Source organism: Desmodus rotundus, chromosome 2 (genome assembly GCF_022682495.2).
Source record: "Desmodus rotundus isolate HL8 chromosome 2, HLdesRot8A.1, whole genome shotgun sequence".
NCBI classification, from domain to species: domain Eukaryota; kingdom Metazoa; phylum Chordata; class Mammalia; order Chiroptera; family Phyllostomidae; genus Desmodus; species Desmodus rotundus.
In genome coordinates, this window is record NC_071388.1 from 193599078 (window position 1) to 193611571 (window position 12494).

General features: G+C 41.2%; 1 long non-coding RNA gene across 1 annotated transcript; it reads right to left on the bottom strand.

Annotated features, from left to right (window-relative positions):
- Positions 1-5305: 5305 nt before the first annotated feature.
- Positions 5306-10430, bottom strand: LOC123480101 (uncharacterized). Its single transcript, XR_006655968.2, has 3 exons — positions 10298-10430; positions 7868-8004; positions 5306-5922 (listed from the first exon to the last, which is right to left on the bottom strand). It is a non-coding gene; the product is annotated as an uncharacterized lncRNA (long non-coding RNA).
- Between the last annotated feature and the right edge of the window lie 2064 nt (positions 10431-12494).

Here is a 12494-nt window from a genome sequence, read left to right on the forward strand (position 1 = left end):
TATAGCATCATAGACTTTTAGAATTAAAATGGGTTTTAAACATTGAAATCAATTTTTGTTTGACTCATAAAGAAACTAAGGTCCATGCAATTTGACCAAGATCATGCAACAGCTAAGACACGTGGGCTCTATTCCCTTCTCTGTAATGACTCCCGATCCTGTGTTGTTTCCATAATATGTGAGGTCAGAGTAAGATACTAAGAGATCCTAAGCATGTAAAAAAAAATTAATAATAATGTGACATTCAAAATAAACAACACCAAATTTAAAAAGACAAATACCATATGAACTCACCTTTTAGTGGAACCTACTCAACAAAACAAGCAAGCAAGCAAAATATAACGAGGGACACTGAAATTAAGAATAGTCTGACAGTAGCCAGAGGGGGAAGGTGGGAGGGGATAATGGGGGAAAGGGAGGAAGGGTTTCAGGAACAACTATAAAGGGCTCATGGATAAAACTGAAGCGGGGTGGAACAGGGGAGGGGGGATGGGGATGGCTGGGGGTGGAATCAGGAGAGCGGGGTGGGGATGGCTGCGGGGGAGTGGAGGGGGATAAATGCAGACAACTGTACTTGAACAACAATAAAACAATTTTTAAAAAAGAGAATAGTAAAAAAAAATAAAAATAATAATAAAAAAGACAAGAATTACCAGTTTCACTGAAAGGAAAATAGTTTTTTTCCCTTAGATATTTTGATTGCAAAATTTTACAAAAGTTGATTAGAGATAAACTTTTGTATTTTCTATTTCCTGCTTAGCTGGTGCCTACAGCACATGTTCAGTCCTGTCACTTGAGTAGATTACCCACAATGATACGTGCCATAACGTTTGATGGTGAGCACATTTAAATAATAAGAGACCTACACTCTCATTTTTCTCTTTGGTTCTTCTGTGAGGGCTTCATTGAGGAGAAGAACTCTCAAGAGTTGTTGAGAGGTTGGAAAAGGGACATGGGGCCAGGATCCCCTAGCTAAGTCACAACATGGTGATGTGTTGGTAATAGCAGTTCCTGGTCATTGGATACTTCTGTTCTATGACCTCTTTGGGGGTCTGGAGAAACATGGTAGCCTGCTTGGTTTGATGTCTTCTTCTGCCCTATTCTTGCATTAATCACCAGGAACGCAACCCAATAAATGAGTGAAGAGCCAGGATGACAAGGCTGAGCACTCTGGGAAATGGGCTAATTTTAGACCCAGAGACTGAGTGGAGATGAGATTTGAGGGTGGGATCTTGGATGGAGGCCTCTGAAAATTTAAGACTGAATGCTGGGCCCTAAGACTCTCCAAGAATATTCGAGAGACCTTTGTAGGTCCTGTAGAGCAGGTGTGAAAAGGGGCAGCAGTGATAGGCACAGGTATGTGAAAGTCTCCTGGGAAAAACAGAAGAGGTCTTTTTAGTCTAGAAAACTGATATATTAACTCCCTCCAGTTGCTTCCTCCATTTCAGAAGCAGAATTTGCTTTGTTTGCATAGCTCTTGTACACTAATCCTTTCAGTACTGAAAGGTGACTGTAATTTGATAGACCCCAAGAACTGAGGAAGACGGACAGACAGACTGAATAAAAAAGAACACAAGTGACTGACCACAGCATCCAGAACCATATTTCTCACCCTTCCAGTTAAAGCTGGTTGTCAAAACATGAGTATTTTTTAGTATTTTGGAGTGTTTTTCTTTTAAACATCATTTTAATTTGGAGAGTTACTTGCTTAAAATTTCCAAAGGAACAACTGGGCAAGTTCAAAGCAATATCCAGAACCTTTTAAAAGCTAGTCTCATCGTCAAGGTAGGAGTTGAACATATTATTCTTTCATTCATTCACTGGCATGTTCCAGTTGGAAGGTTTTAAGTTCTTTTCCCCTTAATTTCTACAAACCATAAAAACCCACAGGCATGTTCTGGTATGGGGCCAACTGGTGCTTTTATAGCTTTTTTTAACTCTTTTTTTCTTTTTTTAATATATTTTATTGATTATGCTATTACAGTTGTCCCATTTCCCCCTCTTTATCCCCCTCCGCCCTGCACACCCCCTCCCATCCACATTCCCCCTCTTTAGTTCATGTCCATGGGTCGTACATATAAGTTCTTTGGCTTCTACATTTCCTATACTATTCTTAACCTCCCCTTGTCTATTTTCTTTTTTTTTTTTTATTGTTATTCAATTACAGTTGTGTGCCTTTTCTCCCCATCCCTCCACCCAACCCCAGCTGAACCCACCTCCCTCCCCCCTCTCCACCCTCCCCCTTGGTTTTGTCCATGTGTCCTTTATAGTAGTTCCTGTAATCCCCTCTACCCACTATCCCCGCCCCCACCCCCCCACCCCCGCCCTGGCTATTGTTAGATTGTTCTTAACTTCAATGACTCCGGTTATAATTTGTTTGCTTTTTCCTTCTATTGCTTATGTTCCAGTTAAAGGTGAGATCATATGGTATTTGTCCCTCACTTCCTGGCTTGTTTCACTTAGCATAATGCTCTCCAGTTTCATCCATGCTGTTGCAAAGGGTATAAGCTCCTTCTTTCTCTCTGCTGCGTAGAATTCCATTGTGTAAATATACCATAGTTTTTGGATCCACTCGTTTGCTGATGGGCACTTCGGTTGCTTCCAGTACTTGGCTATTGTAAATTGTGCTGCTATGAACATTGGGGTGCACAGGTTCTTTTGGATTGGTGTTTCAGTGTTCTTAGGGTATAATCCCAGCAGCGGAATTACTGGGTCAAAGGGCAGTTCCATTTTTAGTTTTCTGAGGAAATTCCATACTGTTTTCCACAGTGGCTTCACCAGTCTGCATTCCCACCAACAGTGCACGAGGGTTCCCTTTTCTCCACATCCTCTCCAACATTTGTTTGTGGATTTGTTTATGTTGGCCATTCTGACTGGTGTGAGATGATACCTCATTGTGGTTTTAATTTGCATCTCTCTGATGGCTAGTGATGCTGAGCATCTTTTCATATGTCTCTGGGCCCTCTGTATGTCTTCCTTGGAGAAGTGTCTGTTCAAGTCCTTTGCCCATTTTTTAATTGGGTTGTTTGTCTATTTTCTACCTACCATTTATGCTACTTATTCCCTGTACCTTTTCCCCCTTTATCCCCCTCACCCTCTGCCACTGATAACCCTCCATGTGATCTCCATTTCTGTGGTTCTGTTCCCATTCCAGTTGTTTGCTTAGTTTGTTTGGGGGGGGGGGTTGTTTTGTTTTTTGTTTTTAGGTTCAGTTGTTTATAGTTGTGAGTTTGTTGTCATTTTACTGTTCATATTTTTGATCTTCCTTTTCTTAGATAAGTCTCTTTGTAGGTCCTTGCCTTTCATGACTTTGAATACTTCTTTCCAGCCCCTTTTTGTCTGTAAGGTTTCTTTTGAGAAATCAGTTGATAGTCTTATGGGAACTCCTTTGTAGGTAACTGTCTCCTTTTCTCTTATTGCTTTTAAGATTCTCTCATTATCTTTAATCTTGGGTAATGTAATTATGATGTGCCATGGTGTGTGTTTCCTTGGGTCCATCTTCTTTGGGACTCTGAACTTCCTGGACTTCCTGGAAGCCTATTTCCTTTGCCAGATTGGGGAAGTTCTCCTTCATTATTTTTTCAAATAAATTTTCCATTTCTTGCTCTTCCTTTTCTCCTTCTGTCATGCCTATGATTTGGATGTTGGAACACTTAAAGTTGTCCTGGAGGTTCCTAAGCTTCTCCTCATATTTTTATTTTGAATTCTTGTTTCTTCATTCTGTTCTGGTTGAATGTTTATTTCTTCCTCCTGGTCCAAACTGTTGATTTGAGTCCCAGTTTCCTTCCTGTCACTGTGGATCCCCTGTACATTTTCCTTTATTTCACTTTTCATAGCCTTCACTTTTTCCTCTGTTTTGCTACCATACTCAACCACTTCTGTGAGCATCCTGATTACCAGTGTTTTGAACTGTGCATCTGATAGGTTGGCTATTGCTTCATCACTTAGTTGTATTTTTTCTGGAGCTTTGATCTGTCCTTTCATTTGGGCCATTTTTTGTATGCCCTGTTACATAGCGAGGGGCAGAGCCTTATATATTTACCAGGGTAGGGCAATCCACATCTCTGTGTTTGGTGCTGTATGTGAGAGAGGGGTCCAAAAGGGAACAATGCCACTTGGTCAGCTCTCTGTCAGCTTTCAGTTGCTTCTCCCACTACCCATAAGCAAATTGGGCCCTTCTGGTGTTGATTCCCGGGTGGGTGGGTTTGTGCACATTCTAGGACCCTGTGGGTCTCTCCAGTGAGCTCTCTTGTGAGGCTGGGAGTTTCTCCCACCATCACACCCCTCAAAGATTTTTTCAGTTGGAGGTTTTGAAGCTTTATTTCCCCACACTGGAACCTTGGGTTGCGTAGTCTGTCTTGCTCCCCAGTTGTTCCTCCCAATTTATCTGCATGCAAATGTAGGACCACCCACTCCAGCAACCCCTGCCTTGCCAAGAGTCCTCTCCACCCAGCTGCCTGTCTCCACCCTTCCTAAAGTCTGGATGAACGTTTCTTTTTTAACTCCTTGGTTGTTGGATTTCCATACAGTTTGTTTTTCTGGCAGTTCTGGTTGTTTTTGTTTTTAAATTTGTTGTTATCCTTCTTTTGGTTGTGCAAGGAGGCACAGTGTGTCTACCTACACCTCCATCTTGGCAGGCTTTATAGCTTTGAAAAGGGCTGACAATAAAAAGATGAGATGGCAGAAAATAAATAAAATTCCTCTCTGATAGAATAAACAAGTCCCTTTTTAAAAGTTTAGGTGAGCAATGCTAATCAGATCAACTTTATTTCAAAACCTGGAGAATCACCTATTATCTGAAATCTTGACTTAAAGTGATGCCATTGGTGAAATGCTGAGCTAAGCTTGAGAAGTCAGCAGCATGCTTAGCTTATGGAGGGGCTGGATATGGGGCATGGGGAATAGCAGGAAGGAAGCACCATTTGTCTTTCTGAATAAAAGCAAGAAAGTGTTCAGATAGCCTTCATGGGCTGATGAAAATTGTAGCTAATCCCAGGTGGATTAAGTTGATAGGGAGTCCAGGAAATTTCTAGTTCAGTGACTTTTTGAGAGGTAGGGGATTGAAATTCTGAACTCACTACACTGACTGGACCTTTTCATATAGAGAGTGGGGAATTATAGCTCCTGCTTAAACTCACCTCTTGGCAACCTCCTAATCCAAGTTGGCTTCTACATCTGGGGCCCAACTGAACTCAGATACTAGAAGGGTTTATCATACACACCCTCCTCTAGTTGCCAGAGGTGTCAGAGGAGAGATGATCACCAAGACCACAGAAGGACCCCTCCCCCCACACTTCTCTTGGGTCACCCTCTGAGATGAGGAACATATGGAGAGTGAGGTTGAAGGAATTCCTGGGCCAAGGTTTTCCAGAAGGGTGTTGTTCATCTATCTATTTAAGATTTAAAGGGCCATCCTGACACCACCAACATCCCACTGAAAGCAAGACCTTCACTATCTTGTTCAAACTGCACTTCCAACGCCTAGCATAATGTCTGACACAAGTGGGAATTCAATGCAGTCTTGCTAAATGAATGTGAGAATGGAGGAACAGTGACCCACTGGGCCTAATGTTCCTGGTAATGCACCATGCTCTGAATCCATCAGCTTTCTTTCATCCACCTTCAAACTCCCTTTTATTAATCTAAGTCTTACTCTTCATAACATTTGGAAGGCAGAGAACATGTCTAAGGTTGGGGTGACTATGCACAGTATTGCACTTTTCCCAGGTGTATTTGTTTACTCAGGCTATCAAAGTGAAATGTCACAGAATGGGTGCTTAAACAACAGAAATTTGTTTTCTCATAGTTCTAGAGGTTGGCAGTCCAAACTCAAGGTGCCAGCAGAGTTGGATTCCAGTGAAACCTCTCTCCTCAGTTTGTAGATGGCCATCTTTTCACTGTGTCCTCACGTGACCTTTTCTCCTGAGCATGGAGAGAGAGAGAGAGAGTGTGTGTGAAAATCTTGTGAGAACACAAGACCCATCAGGTTAGGACACCACCCTTATAACCTCATTGAACCTAAATTACCTCCTTAAATGACTGTCTCCAAATATACATTGATGATGAGAACTTAAACCCATTTTGAATGAAGTTGGGGAAACAAAATTAAGTCCACAACACAACTGAGGCAAAGGAGCCCTGTTCTGGGCCCCGCACTTTAGAGGACACCACTGTAGCCCTTCTCTAAACATGCTTCTTCCTAAAGTGTGAGGAATCTACAGGATCATGGGAGCTCATGCTCCACCTCCACCTTTTGGCCATATTCTGTGTACATGGAACCCCAGAATTCCCTTCTCAAGAGAAAGGGAATTCTGCTTGCCTCTCACTCAGGGTAAGGGTCTGCTATTTCTGGGAAGCAGGAACAGAGCTTGAAACTATGAGCTTGAGTGTATACACATATGTCTGCAAGGTGTGGGAAGAAACCTGGGCAAGAAACAGAAAGGGGGTAATCCAGGAGATGGGGCAAGGTGCTAGGGCTGAGGGCCACAATATTATGGTGATGTACCCTGAAGAGTCTGGCCTATCTAAACCTGACCTTTCAAGTCTCAGTGTTCTTTGGAGACCTCAGAAGACCTGTGCTGGTGAGGCTGGTGGGTTAGGACACCTTGTAGACAGAGTTTGCCCAGCTTAGACTAAGTAGAGAAAGTAGAAATGCATTTGGAATCTTCTGGAGGCAACTGGATGGTGGATATTGAAGAGGAGCAAAACGGAGTCAGTCAGCAAAGGCTCTGGTAGGAGATAAAAGAGTCCCCTGCTTCCCCTCACCCCATCCCACCTACCTGTGAGTGAGCACACACACACACAGAACAGAATATAGGTATTTTCCTGTGGACTTCTCAATTAATTGGAAAAAGATATTTAAGGGCATGAACATGGGTATTGTCATTAAAAGATCTAATTTTTTCAAGGCAAGAGGATAGTATATATTTGTTTAATACTTCATTAGCTTCATGCATAAACCTTAAATATTTAGATATGATATGCAGACCTCCATTTGTACTCTTCCCAATAACACGGCAAATATCACAGGTGGACCCAAACTTACACCCCTGGGACAGAGGTATTTGCCCTGGGACAGTCCCAGTTTATGACAGATGCCCCACAGTATCATTAATACCACTGCATTTTCACTCTCAAAAGTGTCTCTGTTTGGGACAGTAAATGATATGGCTTCCTCAGCTAAGAAAGCCAACATGAGCACAGAAGTTGGAAAACAGATCAGTAGAAGGTTGGTCTAAAACCATGGAATAGTGGATCCAACTCTGAGTTGGGGGCAGGATGTGAATGACATACAAGAGCCTGATTGTTGCTTGAGGAGTGTGCTGATTACACACAGAGCACAATATTCTCACTTTGCTTTCTCTAGAGAACAATACAGGAAAGTGCTTAGATGTAGTTGAGTGCTTAATTAATCACGGCCCAAATATATAGCATGGATGGTGAAAGAAATATGACTTTGTCCACAGAAGTCTTCAAACTAAGCCTAGAGTATAGGAAATACCAGAAAGCTAGTTCAACAAAAGGAATAATAATGCAAAATGAATAAAAGTATTTATGTAACCCTAACATAATAAACAAAAGAAGTCCTTGAAACTTCCTTAGTGCCTCCCAGACCCTGGGTTAAAGGGTAGGCAGAAATTTGGGGCATTTTCTTCTTCTGCATCCAAGTTCTTATTTCCAATTCTTTCTGGGGACAGAAGCATGAGGAAGTTTAAAAACAGGCAAAGAGCATATGGGCCAGCTGCACTGTCCTTTTTCTGGTTGTTTAAACATCTCCTTGTTCCTGTCCCCTTGGTCCCTTAACTCCCTTCTCCAGATGCTGAGGCCTATATGTCTTGATCTCAGTAACTCTCTGCAGCTTGATTACCTTCTCCAGCACCTGGATCCACATGTTGATTTCCTTTTGCATGAAGCACCCGCCATATGGACACATCTGACTTGTGGGTAGGTTCACGGTCACAAGTTTGTAGGGAGCTCCCGAACTTAATCTCTCTCTTTAGGCCACTGTGGAAATAATTTTTATTGGAGGTCTCTATTATTTTAATAACATTAAATACTAAACATTTAATATATTTAATTATGGTAATTATATTAAATTTGGTGTAATCATTTTCTATAATATAGATCAAATATTTCCATGAAACAATAATCAAAATGGACAGAAGGGGACACAGTAAAAAGTCTCAACTACTGAGTTCCTCTCCAGTTCTGTGTAGCTCCAGAGAGGTTTGTCCTTTCTCTTTTTAATTCTTTCCAATATTCTACCATCTAATTTCTTTTAAAAAATACAAATTGAAACATAAAAAACAGACTGTTCTTTATTTTTTTTAATAAACTTTTTATCTGAGTATAGTTTGGGCTATATAGCAAAGGTACAAAGACAGTATGGAGAACTGTCAATAACCCACAGTTTCCCCACTCTTGACATTTCAATATTAGTAAGATATATTTGTCACAATTAATGAGCCAATATTGCTGCATTATTGTTAATAAAAGTCCATCCATACTTTATTCAAATTTCCTTAGTTTTTATTTAAAGCCCTTTTTATGTTTCAGGATTCCATCCAAAATACCACTTCACATTTAGCTGTCATGTTTCCTTCAGCTCCTCTTGACTACAACAGTTTCTCAGACTTTCCTTATTCTCGATGAACTTGACAGTTTTCAAGGGTACTGATTAGGAATTTTGTAAAATGTCCCTCAATTGGGATTTCTCTGATGATTTTCTCATGCTTGGGGTGGGGTTATGAGTTTTGGAAGAAAGACCACCGAACTAAAATTCCGTTTTCATATCAAAGGCACACACAGTCAATAGGACTTACCACTCTTGATGTTAACCTTGACCACCTAGCTGAAGTAGTATTTGTCAGGTTTCTCCATCATAAAGTAATAAATAGGAAGTGCTTATTTTCCCCATTAGCTTTGCCTTTAGTATGTGTAATTAAATGTTTTGGTTTTTGCCCCCAAGTCTTAAAGGTAGAATATAGTCTATTTTTTTGAAAACTCCAAAGAAAAATGTGTCCACAGTTCACCCTGGTCACTCATTGCAACTTCTCAGGAAAGCAAGACTCTTGACTAGTTTTTCTGATGTCCCTTAGCAAGAGAGCTCCACCCAGGGCCTGCCTGTGAGTGTCTCCCTGTGAGTTCACGTCCATGCATCAGCTGGCTGGGAAGGGAAGTCCATCTCATCATAATCTCAGGATAGCAGGGCTACATGGCACTTCAGAGGACATCTGATCCAAACTCCTTATTTCACATTGACAGGCTCAATGTGTCTAAGATCACACAGCTAGTCAGTGCCAAACCCTTGGCCAAACTCCACCTCTTCCAATTCTTAGTCAGAAGCACTCTTTATAATGCCTTTTTCGACTTGGAATCCAGCATCTACTTTTAGTAAAAACCTCTGAATTTCACTATAACAGAGCAACTTACTGCTCTAAAAGAGTGAGATCCATTCAACAGAAATTAAGTTTCCCTTCTTCAAAAGAGGCCATTAACCTTATGGGAAACTTGGAGTCAGAATCTCTCTGATGTGTGACTTTGGGAAACTCACAAAATGTACAATGCTGGAGGGTTAAGAAAAATCAAGGAGTTGTATCCTTCCTTATCTCACCAAGCAGGTAATAATGTCAAGTAGGTTAACATAAGTGCTTCTGGAAATTTGACTAATAATGGCAACGATATCAATGTCTTTTGTTTACAGTTTCCATTTGTTTTTACTGAAATCATTACTTCTGGGTGATAGAAGCCAAGCAGTTGGAAAGTTTCCTCTTTGAGGGGCTGTCATTTCACTTCCCAATTCCTGGGTGAACATAAGTCACCTAAAACTGACCCATCTTGCTTTGTCACACCTGCCCTCTCTCTTTCTGTTTTCTCCTTGTTATTTCTCTCTCCAGCATGTTTATCCCACTGTAACTTTGTGCAGATCACTTCCCCTCCCTGGACCTTAGTGTCTTTATTTGTGTAATAAAGGGACTGTACCGCATGATTTGTGAGATCCTTGCTGGTCCTGAGATTCCATGATGACCTTACTGTCTGTTTCTACATTATTTTTTTCTCTTTCCCAATAACTGAAGAAATGTTGTCATAATTCGTTGGGAGTCTAACAGGTTTTTTTTTTTTCCTTTCAGAGATGTCTAGAACCCGGCACTTTTGAACAAAACACAGTAGTCTCCCTCATCTATTCTGGCCAGGCCACCTCTAAAGTACTGGAATCAATTTAGGCTCCCAAATTGAAGAGTGGCATTGTCCAACAAGAGAAATCTAGAGGAAAGGATTAGCAGGAACTTTAACTTACATAACAACCCTACCAGATGTTCAAATACAGCTAAACAGGTTGTTAAAATTGAGATATTTCTTTACTGGTTGGTTAATATTCACTGTCCATAAGATCCAGTCACCCTCTGATCACTTCATTAGTGAGGGAGGAATGCTCCCGCTCCAGAACAAGATGAAGTGGCTGAACACATAACACCCAACACTGGGAAGACAAGATGGACAGAAGTTTATTAGTGATATATACTCACACCCCAGGGGAGGACACCCATGCCTTGCAGGGCCACATGGCGGTTGCACAAAGGCTGCCTCATGTCTTCTTCCTTTTGTCAGTGCCTGTGCTTACCAGTTATTACATGTTTTGTAATAGCCACAACCATCAGCACATAGTAGAACACTTTGATTCAGCGTCCTTCTCTCTTCTCCTTCTTGCCCAAGCCTTCCAGGATTTCTATTCTTCTTGTTGACCTACAGCCAGATTGGCCTGAATCATCCCTGTTTCTCTCATTCCTTCTTCAAAACCTGGTTCCATCCAGTTGGGAATAGAAAGAAGGAGAATGAACTAATTCATACTGAGTTGTTAGTTACTCATCATTTTCAGGCATATTTGCGTTTTAAGAATAGACTCTACTTTAATTTAAAGGAGGGTTTGGCAAACCATAGACCACAAGCCAAACTCAGCTCATACCTGTTTATGTAAAGCCCTCAGCAAAGAATGGTGTTTACATTTTTAATTGGCTAAAAAAAATTAAAAGTAAAACAAACACTATGTGACAGAGACTACATGTGGCATGCGTCACCTAAAATATTTATTATCTGGCCCTTAATAGAAAAACTTTTCTGAATGATGACTTAAGGAAAGTATTCTCTAATGGTATAATTTGAGCACTAGTAATACTTTAGAGACTTTGATTTTGAAGAAAGTGGACCAGACCCTAGGAATTGTCCCCAGAGTACCACAAATTTGGAGGGGGAAGAGGCTGATCAAGCTGGGATAATGCTCTATGAGACTAAGGACAAGATCAGTGGCTTCTTACCTGTGGAGGGGGGAATGCTAAAGTCAGAGATAAATAAATAGAGACTAAAATCAGGTAGGTAGGAAAACAGGCAGTTGGTAGGTTCATCAAATGACATCCAGTGTTTGGATTGAAAATTTGAAGACAAGTTTAATGAAGCATGAGCATGTCAGGGTAGAGAAGGTGGGTCCTGGGGCAGTTGCCCAACACCCTCTGAAATATCCCATTTCCTTTAAGGGCCCAAAAGCTCAGGATCCCATGGGAAACAAGGGTAGAAGTAGGTGGAGCAACAATAAATTAAACCATGTAAAACTGACCTGAGGACATAATTTTTAGTTCTCCCCTTACCCTGACATATTGTGAAAAAGAATAGGATTGGAGGGTTTGACTAACATGTTCAAATCAACAGATCTTTTTCTTTGAAATATCAGATGCTAGTGAAATTGGCACCTGATATGGCCACAGATTGATATCAAGAAAATACATTAAAATGACAATGAGTAAGAACCTTTTCCCCAGAGAGGATTGACAAGGTGAGATTGAGTTTCTGGAGTATGTGGGTTTTTTCTTTCTAGGAACACCCTCCCAGGAGAACATCGTATCTGTGGGCAAGGCCTTCCTGGCACCTGTGACTCCATAGTAGCATTTCTGCTTTCACGGAACCCCAACGCAGAATGCTGGAAAGCAAGTGTCAGCCAAGTTTCATTGCCAGGCATTTCCACTATGTGTTCGCATGGGTCTTTGTTTCTTAGGGAAGTCTAATGGGTGGGGTGCTCTAGTCTGTGAGACAGTGGGAGGTAAAATTTTCCAGGAGAACAGAGACAGGCTGATGGGCTCAGCAAGCTAGAGCATGGTGGTAATGAGTCCAGGTCACACCCTGGTCCCACCACACCCAACCAGTAGTCTCTAGTCTCTATTCTGGGGTCACAGATTGTACTCTTTGCCAGAAAAGGAGGGGCCAAGGGAGAGGATGGGCATAAGTCTGTTGAAAATCATCCTCTCTGCTATAAAATTTTGCTGATGGAAGGTTCTTGGCAACTTCTTTATTATCTCACATTCATTTGGGCCATAATCACAGAGAGATACTGTATCAGTTAGTCTGAGTTGCATAACAAATAATCTCAAAAGTTAATGGCTTACATCAACAACCATTTATTTAACTCACAATTTTCTGGGTTAGCTGAGCAGTTCTAGACTAGGCCA